Source organism: Sphaerodactylus townsendi, linkage group LG08, assembly GCF_021028975.2.
Source record: "Sphaerodactylus townsendi isolate TG3544 linkage group LG08, MPM_Stown_v2.3, whole genome shotgun sequence".
Taxonomy (NCBI): Eukaryota; Metazoa; Chordata; class Lepidosauria; order Squamata; family Sphaerodactylidae; genus Sphaerodactylus; species Sphaerodactylus townsendi.
The window spans coordinates 75,036,543-75,051,255 of NC_059432.1; the positions used below are offsets into that span (position 1 = coordinate 75,036,543).

At 43.4% G+C, this 14,713-nt stretch overlaps 1 protein-coding gene across 2 annotated transcripts in view; it reads right to left on the bottom strand.

The window, feature by feature from the left end:
• The window catches only part of PIK3CB (phosphatidylinositol-4,5-bisphosphate 3-kinase catalytic subunit beta), a 105,615-nt gene extending 92,124 nt beyond the window's left edge, over positions 1–13,491 (bottom strand). The window contains exon 1 of one of the 2 annotated variants that reach the window (XM_048506058.1): positions 13,283–13,491. The gene's annotated coding sequence lies outside the window, so the exon portion shown is untranslated. Of the gene's footprint in view, positions 1–13,131; positions 13,230–13,282 lie in introns of those variants that run through there. The other variant, XM_048506059.1, reaches the window with a different exon arrangement.
• Positions 13,492–14,713: the final 1,222 nt, after the last annotated feature.

Here is a 14,713-nt window from a genome sequence, read left to right on the forward strand (position 1 = left end):
CGAGTTCCCTCCACTTACCTCTCCTTCCAGCGCTACTCTGGAGGGCTGGAGAGACATGCCCATGCTGCCCTCCGACCCCTGGAGGTCAGAGGGTAGCATGGGCGCATCCCTCCAGAGCAGCCGCCACCCCCCCCTCTGCCATCCCCACAGCCGCCATCCGCCATCCCCCCTCTGCCCCACGGAGCAGGCGGCTGCCTGCTCCGTCAGACAGAGGGGGTTTCCCTGCCCGGTGCCACTGCCTCCCGCAGTGCGAGAGGCGGTGACAGTGGCGGCAGCGGGCAGGCTGCAGCCACCATCCCCTCTCTGCCCCATGGAGCAGGCGGCTGCCTGCTCCGTGGGGCAGAGAGGGTTCCCTGTCCGGCACCTCAGTCTACCAGCGCTGGAAGGAAAGGTGAGTGGAGGGGCCGAACCAGAGACGGCTCCACTCCTCTCTGGCTCAGTAGATCTTTGGGGCCATGGAAAATGGGTCCAAATGGCCCTTTGGGTGATAAAGGTTGCCGACCCCTGCTCTAGACAGTAAGCAATCAAAGGGATCAAAAGGCCAGGCTACTACAAAGCAGATGTCCTCACTAATTGATTATGCTATCTTCATGGTTACTCACACGCTAATGGGTGGATCCCACCCAGCACATGCAAATCAAGCTTGCTAATTGCACCCTTTACACTTGTTAACAGGCAAATGGTTCTTTCTCCCACCCTGGACATTCCACAGGTATTTATACTCCACTTGCTTTACTACCATCAGATCCTCTGAAGATGCCAGCCACGAATGCAGGTGAAACATCAGGAGAAAATGTTACTAGAACACGGCCATACAGTCCGGAAACCACACAACACCCCATATACAATCTAATGCAAAGTTACGCTCTTCTAAAGTACATGGGAGACATTTAGGGCTTGCATTGTAAGCTCCTGTCCCATCTGTCATACTTACCACTTGTTTGACCTACCCGCTCTCTTCTTGCCACTCTGCTTTTCCTTGCTGAAGCCATTATGTATGTGTGTTATCACCCAACTCTGCTGACAGCTCCCCCCTCATCAGTCCCACTTTTCCATCAAAGTACTCTGTCCCTCCCTCCCAAGCCTTCTGCCATTCAACACTACCCCCTGCTTTCTGTCAGCTACTTATCTGTCAATCTTCATTTAGTCTGCCTTCCTCCTGGGCCAGCTCCCTACTCAGCTTTCTTGTTTCTTCCACTTTTTCTAATCGTTTCTCCATTCTCAGACCCTGTGCGAAATTCTTTTTTGCAGCTCAATGAACTTATTTCCTTTACAGAACTTCAGTATTGTATTGCAAACACTTGACCCTCAGCAGTTCGAATATCTGAACTTCACAACAATGGCTATGATTGTTTACCATGAGACAAGACATCCAGAGTTTTAACTTAGCATAAGAGATTCTGAATTATTGTTCAATTGTGTGCTTTTCTTAGGAAAACAAAACATTTTAATGCCTCTTAAATGCTTATTAATATTATAGTAATATCTTCGGCAGCCTTCTGGTACATAGACTTTTAGTACAAATGAACATAACATAAAATGTTAATGGCAAACAAAAGCATACATTATTAATATAGATCACAGATATCTGTTTGACAGAAACTGCATAGCTTGATAGCCATAATCGCAAACACCATGAAATTAAACAACAATTTTTCAATAAAGTAAAAATTGTAAAGTAAACCCCCACATATTGTGGCTATTCAGGGAGACTTGGTGTTCTTTTCTTTTCCTGTACAGCCCCATGGTGCAGAAGGGTAAGCTGCAGGACTGCAGTCAAAGCTCTGCTCATGACCTGAGTTCAATCTTGACAGAAATTAGTTTCAGGTAGCTGGCTTCAGGTAGCCTTCCATCCTTCTGAAGTCAGTAAAATTACAAGGCTTGCTGGAGGTAAAGTGTAGATGACTGGGAAAGGCAATGGCAAATCACGCTGTGAACATAGTCTGCCTAATAAATGTCATGATGAGATGTTACCCCGTAGGTCAGCAATGTCCTGGTGATTGCACAGGGAACTACCATTACCCACCTTGTTTGGCCTGATCATATTCCATGGCTTCCAGTACAACCTTCGCACTGATAACACAGCTCAGTATCTAACACAGATATTTTTCTCCACAATCCTGCATCTTTAATTGCTTAATAGTTCTATTTGAATTCCCAGGCCAGCTTCTCCTTGATGACACATTACCCCTAGTACAAAAAAAAGTTCACCATCCTCCCTGCTGGGCTGGTACCAAGTCTTGATGTCCTATTTTGTTCCTCCCTTCTTTGCTTCCTAGAAGTGTAACAGTCCGGTCTAGCCCAATTCTGCCAGAGCCTGAGAGCTAAAGAGGTTCAGCTATAGTTAGTACTTGGATGGGAGACCACCAACAGACTAGGGTTGCTATGGGAGACCACCAACAGACTAGGGTTGCTATTCAAAAGCAATGGCAAACCACCTGTCTCAGTAATGTCACTACTTGTATTTTGAAGGCAAACCACCTGTCTCAGTAATGTCACTACATGTATTTTGAAGTAGGATGCAGGTAGTATCGATAAGTCAAAGACATTATGGGACATTCTTTGCCCAACAGGATCATTCACACTGATCAAGACAACTCAACATGATTATAATTCTATGGAATCCACACCCCATCAGCCTTATTCCCACAGACGTATCCCTCACCCATCCAAAACTCTCTCAGACCCTTAAACAATCTCTTGTTTTCTCCTTTATTACCTCTTGTACCCAGAACTTCCTGCCAGAACACACTCTTGTTAAAAAAAAGCTCCTCAGCTGAAATGAAGTGTGAATACATGTATTTGCAACTGCACACAGTCACACTATTATCCCTAATTCCCAGCAGTTAATATTTAGATTGGAAGCTGTTCAGGGCAGAGTGCCATATTTTTTGCTATGCTGAATCTATAAAGCTTCAAGTACAATGATGGCACTTTATAAATAAATAATACCATCCCAGAGTATCAGAGCACTTGGGGGTCAATAAAACTATATTCAAGCTTTAGCTTAAAAGATTCAAGATTTCAGCTCTCGGTGTTTTGTATCTCTCATCATTATAATATTATCCAAAGTAGTATCTGGTTGAAAGTGCTTTAACAAGATGTGTTGGGTGGTCTTGCCAGAGTGAGGAAGAATTAAGAAAGTAAATCACAGGCAGATAATCTATTACAATAGTATCTGGAACGATTTCTTAAAACCTAATCCAAACAGATTAATTTAGACCAAACTTAGACTTTTAAATGAGACTTTTCTGATACAAGTTTACTGAATAGCATGCAGTCATGAGTTGCAGATATGCAGACAATGCTTATTTTGACATACCGGTAATTACATACATAAACAGTCTTGATGTAGTAATTCAGTGATTTTTATACATATGACTTATCGATACTACCTGCATCCTACTTCAAAATACATGCTTTAGACACCAGAACATTAGACCATGGGACCAAAATAATATTTTGATAGTGCAGAACATTCTTAAAGAACCACATGCCACCAAATGCTAAAGGTTTGTAGGATAAGCCTGCAGACTTAGCCTGCATTACCAAACCAGAATATATGAGATGAGGGAGCTAACCTGTCTCAGTAATGTCACTACAAGTTCTCAGTGCAGCACCGACTTAATGCCTGTGGAAAAAGAGTCATGAAAAATTTCATTTCTGTTTCCAGATCCCTATACAAGAAGTCTCAGTTCTGAGCATTTGTATTCAGAAGAGATTATGGATTCTGTTTCAAATCTATCTGTTGCCTAAAAGTGTTAGAGGAGAGAAATGGTTTAAGTTTTGGTACAAAAGACATTCCTCCCTCCTGTCAGTAATTCAATATCTATTCTACTGCAGGTGATTCAAATTTTCATGACTATCATAGGGCTGTCCCAGAAAATACTCAACATGCATAGGATGTTACACTCTGGCTGCGATAACTTTTGTTGGGACTGACCTGGGAAGTGGGAAATGTAATAGTTCTGTTATCAAGAATTGGTAATTCCCAGTGAGATTCAAGCTCCCAATGCCACCAAACTGTCATTATTATGATCAAAGGGTTCTATTCCACCTGTCAGATCCAGAAGGTGGTGTTAGATGACTCTATCATGGGGCATCTCTATTTTGGAATGCCACAGGGATCTATTTTGTTTTCTACAACATGAAGCCACTACAAAAGAACACTGGAGATATGGGATGACGTGCCATCAATATCTAAACTGAACCCTTTAGAAGAGATGACACACTTAATTCTTCTTATCTAAATCAGGAGTGGCAGCCAATGATCAGAACAGAAGCCTAGATCTTGGGATGGGATGGAAGAAATTGGTAGGCGGCATTGGTAGGTGGCTAAATAAACTACATAAAACAGAGTTGCTTTTCTATAAAGGTAACAGGACTATCCCATGACAAAACAATTCAGGAGGGTATTTTATGGAGGAAGGGGACTGCAGAATATACCTTTGCATTTTAAGACATATTAAAACACCTATATTACTCTGTTGTTACGGCATTGTTTTCTACTCAGCTAATGCTATATTTTTTTGCATTATACCTAACAGAATATGCGTATGTAGATTTATGTAGTCACAGTACACTGCTTACTGGATATCTCATCATAGAATAGAATCTAGAATAGAATCTTTATTGGCCAAGTGTGATTGGACACACAAGGAATTTGTCTCCGGTGCATATGCTCTCAGTGTACATAAAAGAAAAATACGTTTGTCAAGAATCATAAGGTACAGCACTTAATGATTGTCATATAGGTCTAGTAAGCAATCAGGAAACAATCAGTAGTAATGAAAACATAAAATGTAAAATCATAAAATAAAATCATAAAATAAAATAAAATAAAATGTCAGCACAGGCTATAGTCATACAGTCATAAGTGGGAGGAGATGGGTAATAGGAATGATGAAAAAAGTAGTGCAGTAATTATATAATAAGTATATAATAAATAGTTTAACATTATCGAGGTTCATGTTGTTGTATTGACTTATGCTGTAATCCACTTTGAGTCTATGTGAGGCCGCTTATAAATATAGAAAGTAAATAAGTAAATAAATAAATATTTGATTGCACTCTATGTTAAGGATGAAGATTTTAACATGAGAGTGCTGTTAGAACTGGGCTGTACTTTACATGCACAGGTGACTTTTGTGGCACAAAGTGCCCATCACCAGCTTCAGTTGAAGTGTCAGATGCTGCCTTTCCCAGGTACACGTAGTCTTCCCACAGTTATCCACACAGTTATCTTGGTTAGATGACTGCACTGAATGGGCCTGCCTTTGAAGATTACTCAGAAACTTCAACTAGTTCAAAACACAGCTATACTTCTGGACTGGGATCTCCTAATGGGAACATATCTCTCCCATACTGGATGCTCTTCATTGGCTTTCAGCTTGTTTACAGGAACAAATCAGAACACAGATTTGATCTTAACTGGAATCAGGATATAGGAATTTGCCCATCAATTAAAATCAGCAAACAAGACCCTCTGCCTTGCAGGCTGTGACAAGAGAAAAGAACTTTTTTGGTGGGAGTGCTCAAACTGAGGAATGCCAAAGATACTATCTGGCATCTACCCACTTCTCTTCTGCCAACTCTATTCTACTGAGTTTATAATAACATACCTTTTATACTGCTGTGTTTATTGTTATTGACTCATATTATTGACAATATAGTGGACTCTCGTCATTTTTAGGGGTTCTCTACCAGGGATCACCACAAATGGTGAAATCTGTGAATACCAGGGATACCACAATGGTTCAAGAAAAGCCCTGCTCCCTCCCCACATTCATAGAGGACGGCCTAGGTCAGGCTTCTGCAACCTGTGGCTCTCCAGATGTTCATGGACTACAATTCCCATCAGCCCCTGCCAGCATGGCCAATTGACCATGTTAGCAGAGGCTGGTGGGGTTTGTAGTCCATGAATATCTGGAGAGCCGCAGGTTGCAGACCTCTGGCCTAGGTCATCCATAGGAGTGGCTACCTCACCTGCCTGGTGAGGTCACAACACAGTCCTGCAGCTAGCCTCTTGTGAATCATTCACTTGAACCAGTGCCACACAACTCAACCAGGATACACACTTTCTCCTCATGTAGGCACAGAGTTGATGAGCCAGAAATCATGCCAATGGAGACAGAGTCAGAGTTCAGGGCCAGCGTACCCCCTCTCTCTCCATGCAGAACAATCCTTTGCTTAAGGCTAGCTGCATCATGATGTCAGGCCATGGATTACAAACATGTGAATCTGTGAACTGTAAATGGGGGTGGGGGGTGGGGGGTTTACTATAGTTCCACACCTCCCCTCGCCCCGACACACACTCTTTCTTAGCCACCCTGGAAATCCTTTTGACTTGAAAGGTAGGATAACCTATTTTAACTCTTCTTTGTTCCAATTCGCAACTGTCTTAGGGCAACCCTGAAGAGTTTTCAAGGAAAGAGATGTTCAGAGGTGGTTTGCCATTGACTGCCTCTGTCCAGCAACCCTGGTATTTCTTGGTGGCTCTCCTATCCAAATACTAACCAGCACTGATAACATAAATACAGATAAATTGAACAAGCACCCATGGGGTTGGGCTGAATGACTCAAGGCAAGATACTCCCGTTCTCACGTTCAAGCCTGCTTCTCCATACACAATAAGCCTACTTTAGAGTCCTGCTGGAAGAGTTACTAAATTCTTGAAAGAGGCTATATAAATGCTAAGTATTTTTATAGATCCAATTCAGTGAAATAAAAATCAATAGTCTATAGACCTATCCAAACCTCAGCTAAAGCAGCTGGATTTCTGACAATTTGATCTCACAGGTCCCAATCTATTAAGCCCATTACGTCCACATGCACTGACTTTAATGAATGCGGCTCCTCTAGAGTTTAAAGAGCACTTTGTGATACTATCTGTAAGGAAACAGGCAGAGACTGTTCTCTAGCAGGAACAGAAAAGGCCTGGCCTGTCTGCCACAAACCCGACAGCACCAGCTTCAATTAAATTTAAATAAAAAGAAGAAAATTTTGCCCAAGCACTCAGATTTAACTGGGTTATGGAGTGGATTGTAGATTTACTCTAGATATTTGTAGTTAGGTTTTTTTTAGCATATGAAATTAATTTGCCACTTAGCATTTGATGGCACACAAATAGAAATCTCCTCCATGAAATTGAGCATTTCATTGAAAGCTATTACAACATCTCTTTTTCTCCCTCATAGGAAGGAGTCTCCAATGTCCTTTACGATAAACTGAACTCTATTACTTGATGATAGAGTTTCTATCACAAAGTAGAGAAACTGGATTTCTATTCTATCCAGTATTTCTGTCATGTTGGGCCCTCTATGAGCTCAGAAGAATGGCAACACAGCCTCCTACAAATACAGACCCACATTGTTCACCAAAATAATAATCAATAATTATATGCACGTAAATTCACTCAAGCTAAGGAGGGAAAAGTCTCCACATACAAAAAAAAACCCTCACTCAGCTTTCCTTGGTTGCCATTCTTTCATAAGAACATAAGAACTGGATCAGACCCCTGGTCCATCTGGTCAATAGAATTCAAGGGTTTATTGTCTGTGATTAAGGAGATTCACTCTAGCCATTATGGCTAGTAGTAGCCATTGAGGGACCTCTCTTCTACGCATCTGTCCAATCCCCTTTTAAATCCATCTGTGCTCATGGCCATTTTGTCCACTAACAATGAATTCCACAACTTATTTATCTATTGAGAAAAGAAGTACTTTGTGTGGTCCATCCTGCATCCTGTGCTGTGCAGTGGTTAAGAGCAGGTAAACTCTAATCTGGGGAGCTGGGTGATTCCCTGCTCTGCCACTTGAGCTGCGGAGGCTTAACTGATGAACTAGATTAGCTTGTGCACTTCAACACAGCTAGGTGACCTTGGACGAGTCACAATTCTTTGGAGCTCTCTCAGCCCCATCTACCTCACAGGGTGTTTGTTGTGGGGGAGGGGGGAAGGGAAAGGAGATTGTAAGCTCCTTTGAGTCTCCTTACAGGAGAGAAAGTTGGGATATAAATCCAAACTCTTCTTCTTCAGTGCCCAGTGTTACACACTCCGGATCAAGAAAGCACACCTGCTATGCTCTTTATCCTTTCTTCTGCGTTCTCACTGACACAGCGTGTAACAGACTTCCCTCTGTGATACACCTCTGAAGATGCCAGCCACAGATGCAGGCAAAACATTAGGAACAAGATCCACCAGACCAAGGCCACACAGCCCGGAAAACCCACCACAACCAGTTGAATCTGGCTGTGAAAGCCTTCGACAATACATTACAACTAACAATTGTTCTTATGTTCTTTATTAACCCTCTATTAATACTGGACACAGCATGGTAACATAGGAAACTCCCTGAAATTCAAAATTTACATATCAGTACAACTTAGTTCCTCAGAACTTCTTCTCCTGAAGATAATTTGGTTTCAAGTATGGCTCAAACAAGACTGATTGTCACTAAAAATACTCCAGTTACTTCACATAGTGACCCAGGAGAGAGGCTGAGCACTGCTTTTCTGTTGGGCCTGGGTTGGTTTTGAAATGGGAGAGGGTGGCTGTAGAAATGGGGAGGCAGGTGGGAGACCTGGCGGGAGAGAGACTGGGAGCCACTCCTCTGCCGGGCCCAGTGTGGTTTTGGGGGTGGGGAGAGGATTGCTGGGGGAATGAGGGAGGCAGGTGGGAGACCTGGCAGGAAGGTGGCTGGGTACTACTTCTCTGCTGGGACCAGGTTGCTTCTTGGGGCAGGGGAGGGTGACTGGGTGGATAAAGAGGCGGGTGGGAGGTTTGGCAAGAAGGCGTCATGGCGCTGCTTCTCTGCCAGGCCCCTTTGAGCATGACAAGAAACCCTCAACTAATGGGCATGCAGGACAATCTCCTGTGCACTCACTGGTTGAGGGTTCGTTGTCGAGACATTTGTGAATTATGCAAGTAAAGATTTTATGAGCAGCATACAAGCTAGCTTTGCTGGACATTGGAACTGAGTTCCACTAAGAGTTCTCACTTTAATATGCAACTTATCCCTGAAATCAGGCTCCATCCCATTTATTGTAACTATTGTTTTATTGTGTTGTTCACCGCCCAGAGCCCTTTGGGGGAGGAGCGGTATATAAAAGCAATTATAAATAAATAAATAAATAAATAAATAAATAAATAAATAAATAAATAAATAAATAAGACTGGAAGATGGCCAATGTCACACCAATCTTTAAGAAAGGGTCTAGGGGGGACCCGGGAAATTACAGGCCAGTCAGTTTGACATCTGTTCCTGGTAAATTAGTAGAATCTATCATTAAATATAAAATTATAAAACATGTAGAAAAGCAAGACCTGCTGAGAAAGAGTCAGCATGGCTTTTGCAGAGGCAAATCCTGTCTTACAAACTTACTAGAGTTCTTTGAGGGTGTAAACAGGCATGTGGACAGGGGTGAACCGGTGGACATTGTCTACTTGGATTTCCAAAAGGCTTTTGACAAAGTTCCTCACCAGAGACTGTTGAGAAAACTCAGCAATGAAGGAATAAGAGGGGAAGTCCTCCTATGGATTAAAAACTGGTTGAAAGGCAGGAGAAACAAAGAGTGGGTGTAAATGGGAAGTTCTCTGAATGGAGAGATGTAATTGGTGTCCCCGAAGGATCCGTTTTGGGACCGGTGCTCTTTGCATAAATGACCTGGAAGTGAGGGATGGAGTAGTGTTGAAAGCCCAGAGATTTTGCAGATGATACCAAATTATGTAGGGTGGTGAGAACCACAAAGGATTGCGAAGAGCTCCAAAGCGGACGCTGATAGAGAATTAGATTTAATTGGTAGAAATGGCAATTGCGGTTCGATGTAGCAATATGTAAAGTGATGCGAGGCGGCAAAAAATCCCAAACTTCTAATACCTGCGCACCTGGGGTCCGAGATATCAGTGATCTGAACTAGGAAAGGGATTTAGGCGTCTTAGTTGACTCTGGTTCCCATGGGTCATGTCAGCTCAATGCATGGCAGCTGTAAAAAAGGCAAAACTCATATACTGGGGATCTCATTAGAAAAGGAATTGTGTGTAATAAAACTTGCAAAGATTTATCATTGCCCTTATACCACTCTAAAAGCAGTGGTGCGACTGCACTTGGAGTACTGTGTGTCCCGATTCTGGTCGCTTGCATCTCGAAAAGGATATTGAGGAGATAGAAAAAGTGCAGAAGAAGAACAGCAAGGATGATGAAGGGACTGGAGCACCTTCCCTATGAGGAGAGGCTGCAGCGTTTGGGACTCTTTAGTTTGGAGAAGGAGAGGCTGAGGGAGGATGGATTGAAGTCTACAAAATTATGCATGGGGTAGAAAATGTTGACAGAGAGAAATTTTCTCTCTCTTTCTCTCACAATACTAGAACCAGGGGGCATACATTGCAAGAAAATATTTTGGGGGAAGAATTAGAACTAATAAAAGGAAACACTTCTTCACGCAACTTGTGATTGGTGTTTGGAATAACCTTTTAGAGGATGAAATGATGGCCACTAACCTGGATAGCTTTAAAAGGAACTTATGAACAGATTACTGGAGGAGAATCCGGTTATATGGCTACTAATCTTGAAATCACCACCTCCGATCTATGAGATTACAAATGCCTCAACAGATCAGAGTGATAAAGGAACCTTGCTGCCAGAAGAACTAATCACGTTCCCATCCTATATGAAAGCTTCTACCAGAAGGCACCTGGTGGGCCACTGCGAGTAGCAGAGAGCTGGACTAGATGGACTTTGGTCTGATCCAGCTGGCTTGTTCTTATGTTCTTATGTTCTTATGTTCACTATAACATCTCTTGGTTAATATATCTTCCCCAAATCTCTTTCCAAACCCCATCCTCAAAATCCCAGCAGGATGCAATCACCAGTGCAAAGTCTCCAAGGCCAAATCAGCAATAAGGCCAAGTGCTGGCCAGCTCAAACGATGAGAAAGTTACTACATGCCCAAAGCAAAATCCACCAGCATTAATGATGAGCTCAAAAATTTATCTCATATCTGCAGTTATCCTACATCAATGAAAAAGAACCAACAGAGATCAGTTATTAATGCACATCTAACCATTCTTGAAGTGCAACCTTTATTCCTATCTAAAATCATGAGCTTCATCATGATACGCAATGTTTCCAGTTACTGTTTAACACACCACAAGACTCTACTATTTTTTTCTGTAACAGCATAACACAGCTATCCTCTTGAAAGATCCCTGAGGGTTCAAATCTACGAAACTCCTGATGATCAAAAATCACCCTGCCATGTTCCAAGTCCTGTAAAGGAAAGAGGATAAAAAGGGGCCCATTTGAGAAGAATTACCATTATATCTTATTTGTTTATGCAACAGATTATCTCACTAGCATGCAAGCCCTGGACACAAACGCTCCACAATCATATCAGAGCTCATCTCCTGTTTCTCTACAACAGTACCTCTCATCTCCTCTCCACAATAAGGGGGTTTCTCCACACAATAAGCCCTATGAGTATACTATCTTTGACAGTTTTCATGTAAAGTTCAGGTACTTGAATACAATGTTCACAGACTGCTTCTAAACCACACAGTCATGTAAACTGCACTGCACAAATGTGAATATAGAATAATCACAATGCAGCGGTCATAAATTCCAAAAGACTAGCCACATTATTATGTCGCAGCAAAGAAAGGAGTCTTGTGGCATTTTAAAGACTAACAGGTTTACTGGCATCACAATCAACATTTTGCCTTTCAGGATCTCTGTTCAGAACATGGATAGTCTAGAAGTTGTTTTTCAAAGCAGCTATACAGGCCACAATACACAACAGAAGCCCAGGGTCAGACTAGGGCAGTATTAATACAGTATGTGCTACACTACAGTGAGATCTAGCACAGTGGAAGACACCACAGTGGAAGATAACATAGTATATAGTATGTATAAACAGAATTAGCTTATTTGAAACTGTTTTGTGAAATCTCATAATGAACTCTTCAGAACAGAAAACAGACCTAAGTAACTTCCCCTTCCTCATTTCAAAGGCTAGAGAAGCCACCATTGCTTAGAAATAGGGACCCAGAGTGAAGAAAGGGTCCGAGTGTCTGTCAACAGTAACGGCTAGGTGCTGTTGTGTTCCACACAACAATAGCCCTAAAACAAACTTGAACATTTTACAATACTGTGAATGCTAACAGATGTCTGAAAGACAATACACACTTTTAAATGTATCTCTTTTTATCCTGCCTCTGAGTCATACTAAAACAAAAACAAAAAGATCATTCCCATTTTAAAAATAATTTTAAAATTCCCTGGTTTATGTTATGATTACTGATAAATTAAAGCACTTCTCATTCAAGATTTGAAAAGTTCTAAGCATTTAGGAAGAGATTCAAGGCAAATCCAGCCACCAGCATGCAAAACACAAACAAACCCAGGCAAGACTGGAGGTTAATGGCTTTTGGTAAATTCACCACAGGGCATGTGAATGACAAAACAAAGGCTTCATTAAAATGTACAAGCATTGCAGCATTAAACAGAATTGCCAGATCAGTGCACACTCTTAGTTTCCATTCTGCAAAATGGGAACCAAGCCATGCCTCACAAGCCTTTGTAAAACTGACCTCCCGGCACTCTATGCACTAGCATGTTAGGAATCACTGGTAGCATCTCCAAAACATGAACGGCTCAAGACTGTTATTCATATTAGGAAGCACCCCACCAACCCTCCCTCCAACCCAGGGGATCTAAAGAAAGACGTGACTAAATTTCACATGACCACCCAGGGAAAACAGCAAACGTCTGACTAGGACGCCTGTTGAGCAAGCCGGTGTTGCAATGTGTGCTGTGCATTTGAAGGCTCAAATCAATGCCTTCATCTTCTAACGATTTCCACCGGGCTTCAACAAACAAGCAGCAGCAGCTCCTGCGAAGGAATGCGGCTCCCAAAGCTGGCGCGCTTTCTTCCGAGGGTTGGGAGCTGAGGCATCTGGAGGACTTCCCCTCCGACCTACGCGTAACGAGGAGCAAAGATCTCCTGAAGTGCCCGCGACTTGCTCCCGAGAAGAGACGGTGCAAGCAGAAGCCGCGCGCAGGCGCCGCACGGAAAGGGTGTAAGCTCAATGCCGCCGCCGCCGCCGCTTTACAACCCAAACTCGTCCCGTCTCCTTACCCAACCTGGCAGCTCGTTGCCTTCCACAACCTTGGCCGCAGACACGCCGCGCGCCCTCGGAAGGCAAAGGGGACGCAACGCAACGCACAAGTTTCGCCCCACCGGCGTTCCCGGCTAGACTCGGCGTCACCGGGTGGTTGCACACACTCACCTGCCCAGCCGGAGGCGGCGGCGGCAGCTCCTACTCTTCCTGAGCCGCCACAGTCTCCTCCCCCTGCTACGGCCACTCTTTGCCGCCAGCGCGGCGGCTACTCCTGCTCTGTCACCTTTGTCACTGTTAACTCAAGTGTCACTAGTCGGCCCCGGGTCGTGCCCACGCCTGCCCCCGTCTAACAGAGGAGGCGCGCGCGCACGCACTCCCTAAACCCAGACCGCAGCAGGGACGGCGGATTACCTAGGCAACAGCTTCCCTCCCTCCTTCCCTATTCTGTTCTCCGCCCTCGACGCACGTCCAGCCAATCCCAGGGGGGCTCGTGAACGAAGAACCAATTAACGTGCCCCCCAAAACAATCTTTTCCCAGATTTGGCGACAGGAGATTGGAGTTCTCCTGGGGGCAGAGCGAGCCGAGTAGGAGTGCCATTGAAATGCGTAGCTGGCTCGTGTGCGTGGTGGAGAGGCTGCCGCGGTGATGAAGCTTTTCCCTGCAGTTGGAAAAGCGGCGGCAGGGATCGTGGGCAGGGAGGGAAATGTAGCGTAACTGGGAGCTGGAGGCGTTCATCCGCGGGCAGGATTGGGACAGTGTGAGCAACCGGGCTTAGACCAACATTGCTTAGCGCTGTGAGGCTGAAATGTAGGACGGTTGCCTTGCCTTAAATGTGTGCTTGATCAAATTGTGTAGGATCGAATTATGGAAACGGGACTAGCAAGTTAATTTTCTATGGATTGAGTAAAGATTGAGTAAATCGTTGTGCACTTCTGGGGAAATAATACTTTTTTTGAAATAAACGCTTACACGCTTGGGAGAAGCGGATCTGACCATCAGTGCCAACCTGAATAGAGTAACTCTCTTCTAAGCCCAGTGAATGTAAAAGGCTGTAGCTTTGCTTAGGATAGCACAGCAAGAGAGCATTTCTTAAGCTGCTCTACCTGGTGGGCTCTATTGCCAGAATAGCGTTTTGCAAGTTATCAGTGAAAGCCCAACATCTCCTTGAAGGCAAACTTACCTCGAGGGGAGAAGAGGACAACTATGTAAGCCACTTTGAAGAGAAAGATGGGATACCAATGTACTAAATAAAATTTAAAAACTATCCATTTATTGTACTGGGCTCTCATTTAATTTCACTATAGTAGACTAAAATGGCTACTCTTAAGGATTTTGACCATGTTATGCAACCAAAGGTAGACAGGTATTTCAGCTCTGGGCCAAGGAATCTTTTGGGGAAGTTTTGTGAGGTGAAAAATGTGAAATGGTCATGACAAAAACTTTAAATCTAATTTATTTTTCCTTATAGAAGTCCACAGAAGTTGTTTTTGGGCCTGGCAGGCAGTAACTTTTTGTCAATATGAAGCATCCTTTTAACAATGTTCATTTTTGACTGTTACAGGTTATTGCACATATTATTAAATGAAAATTTTATTAAA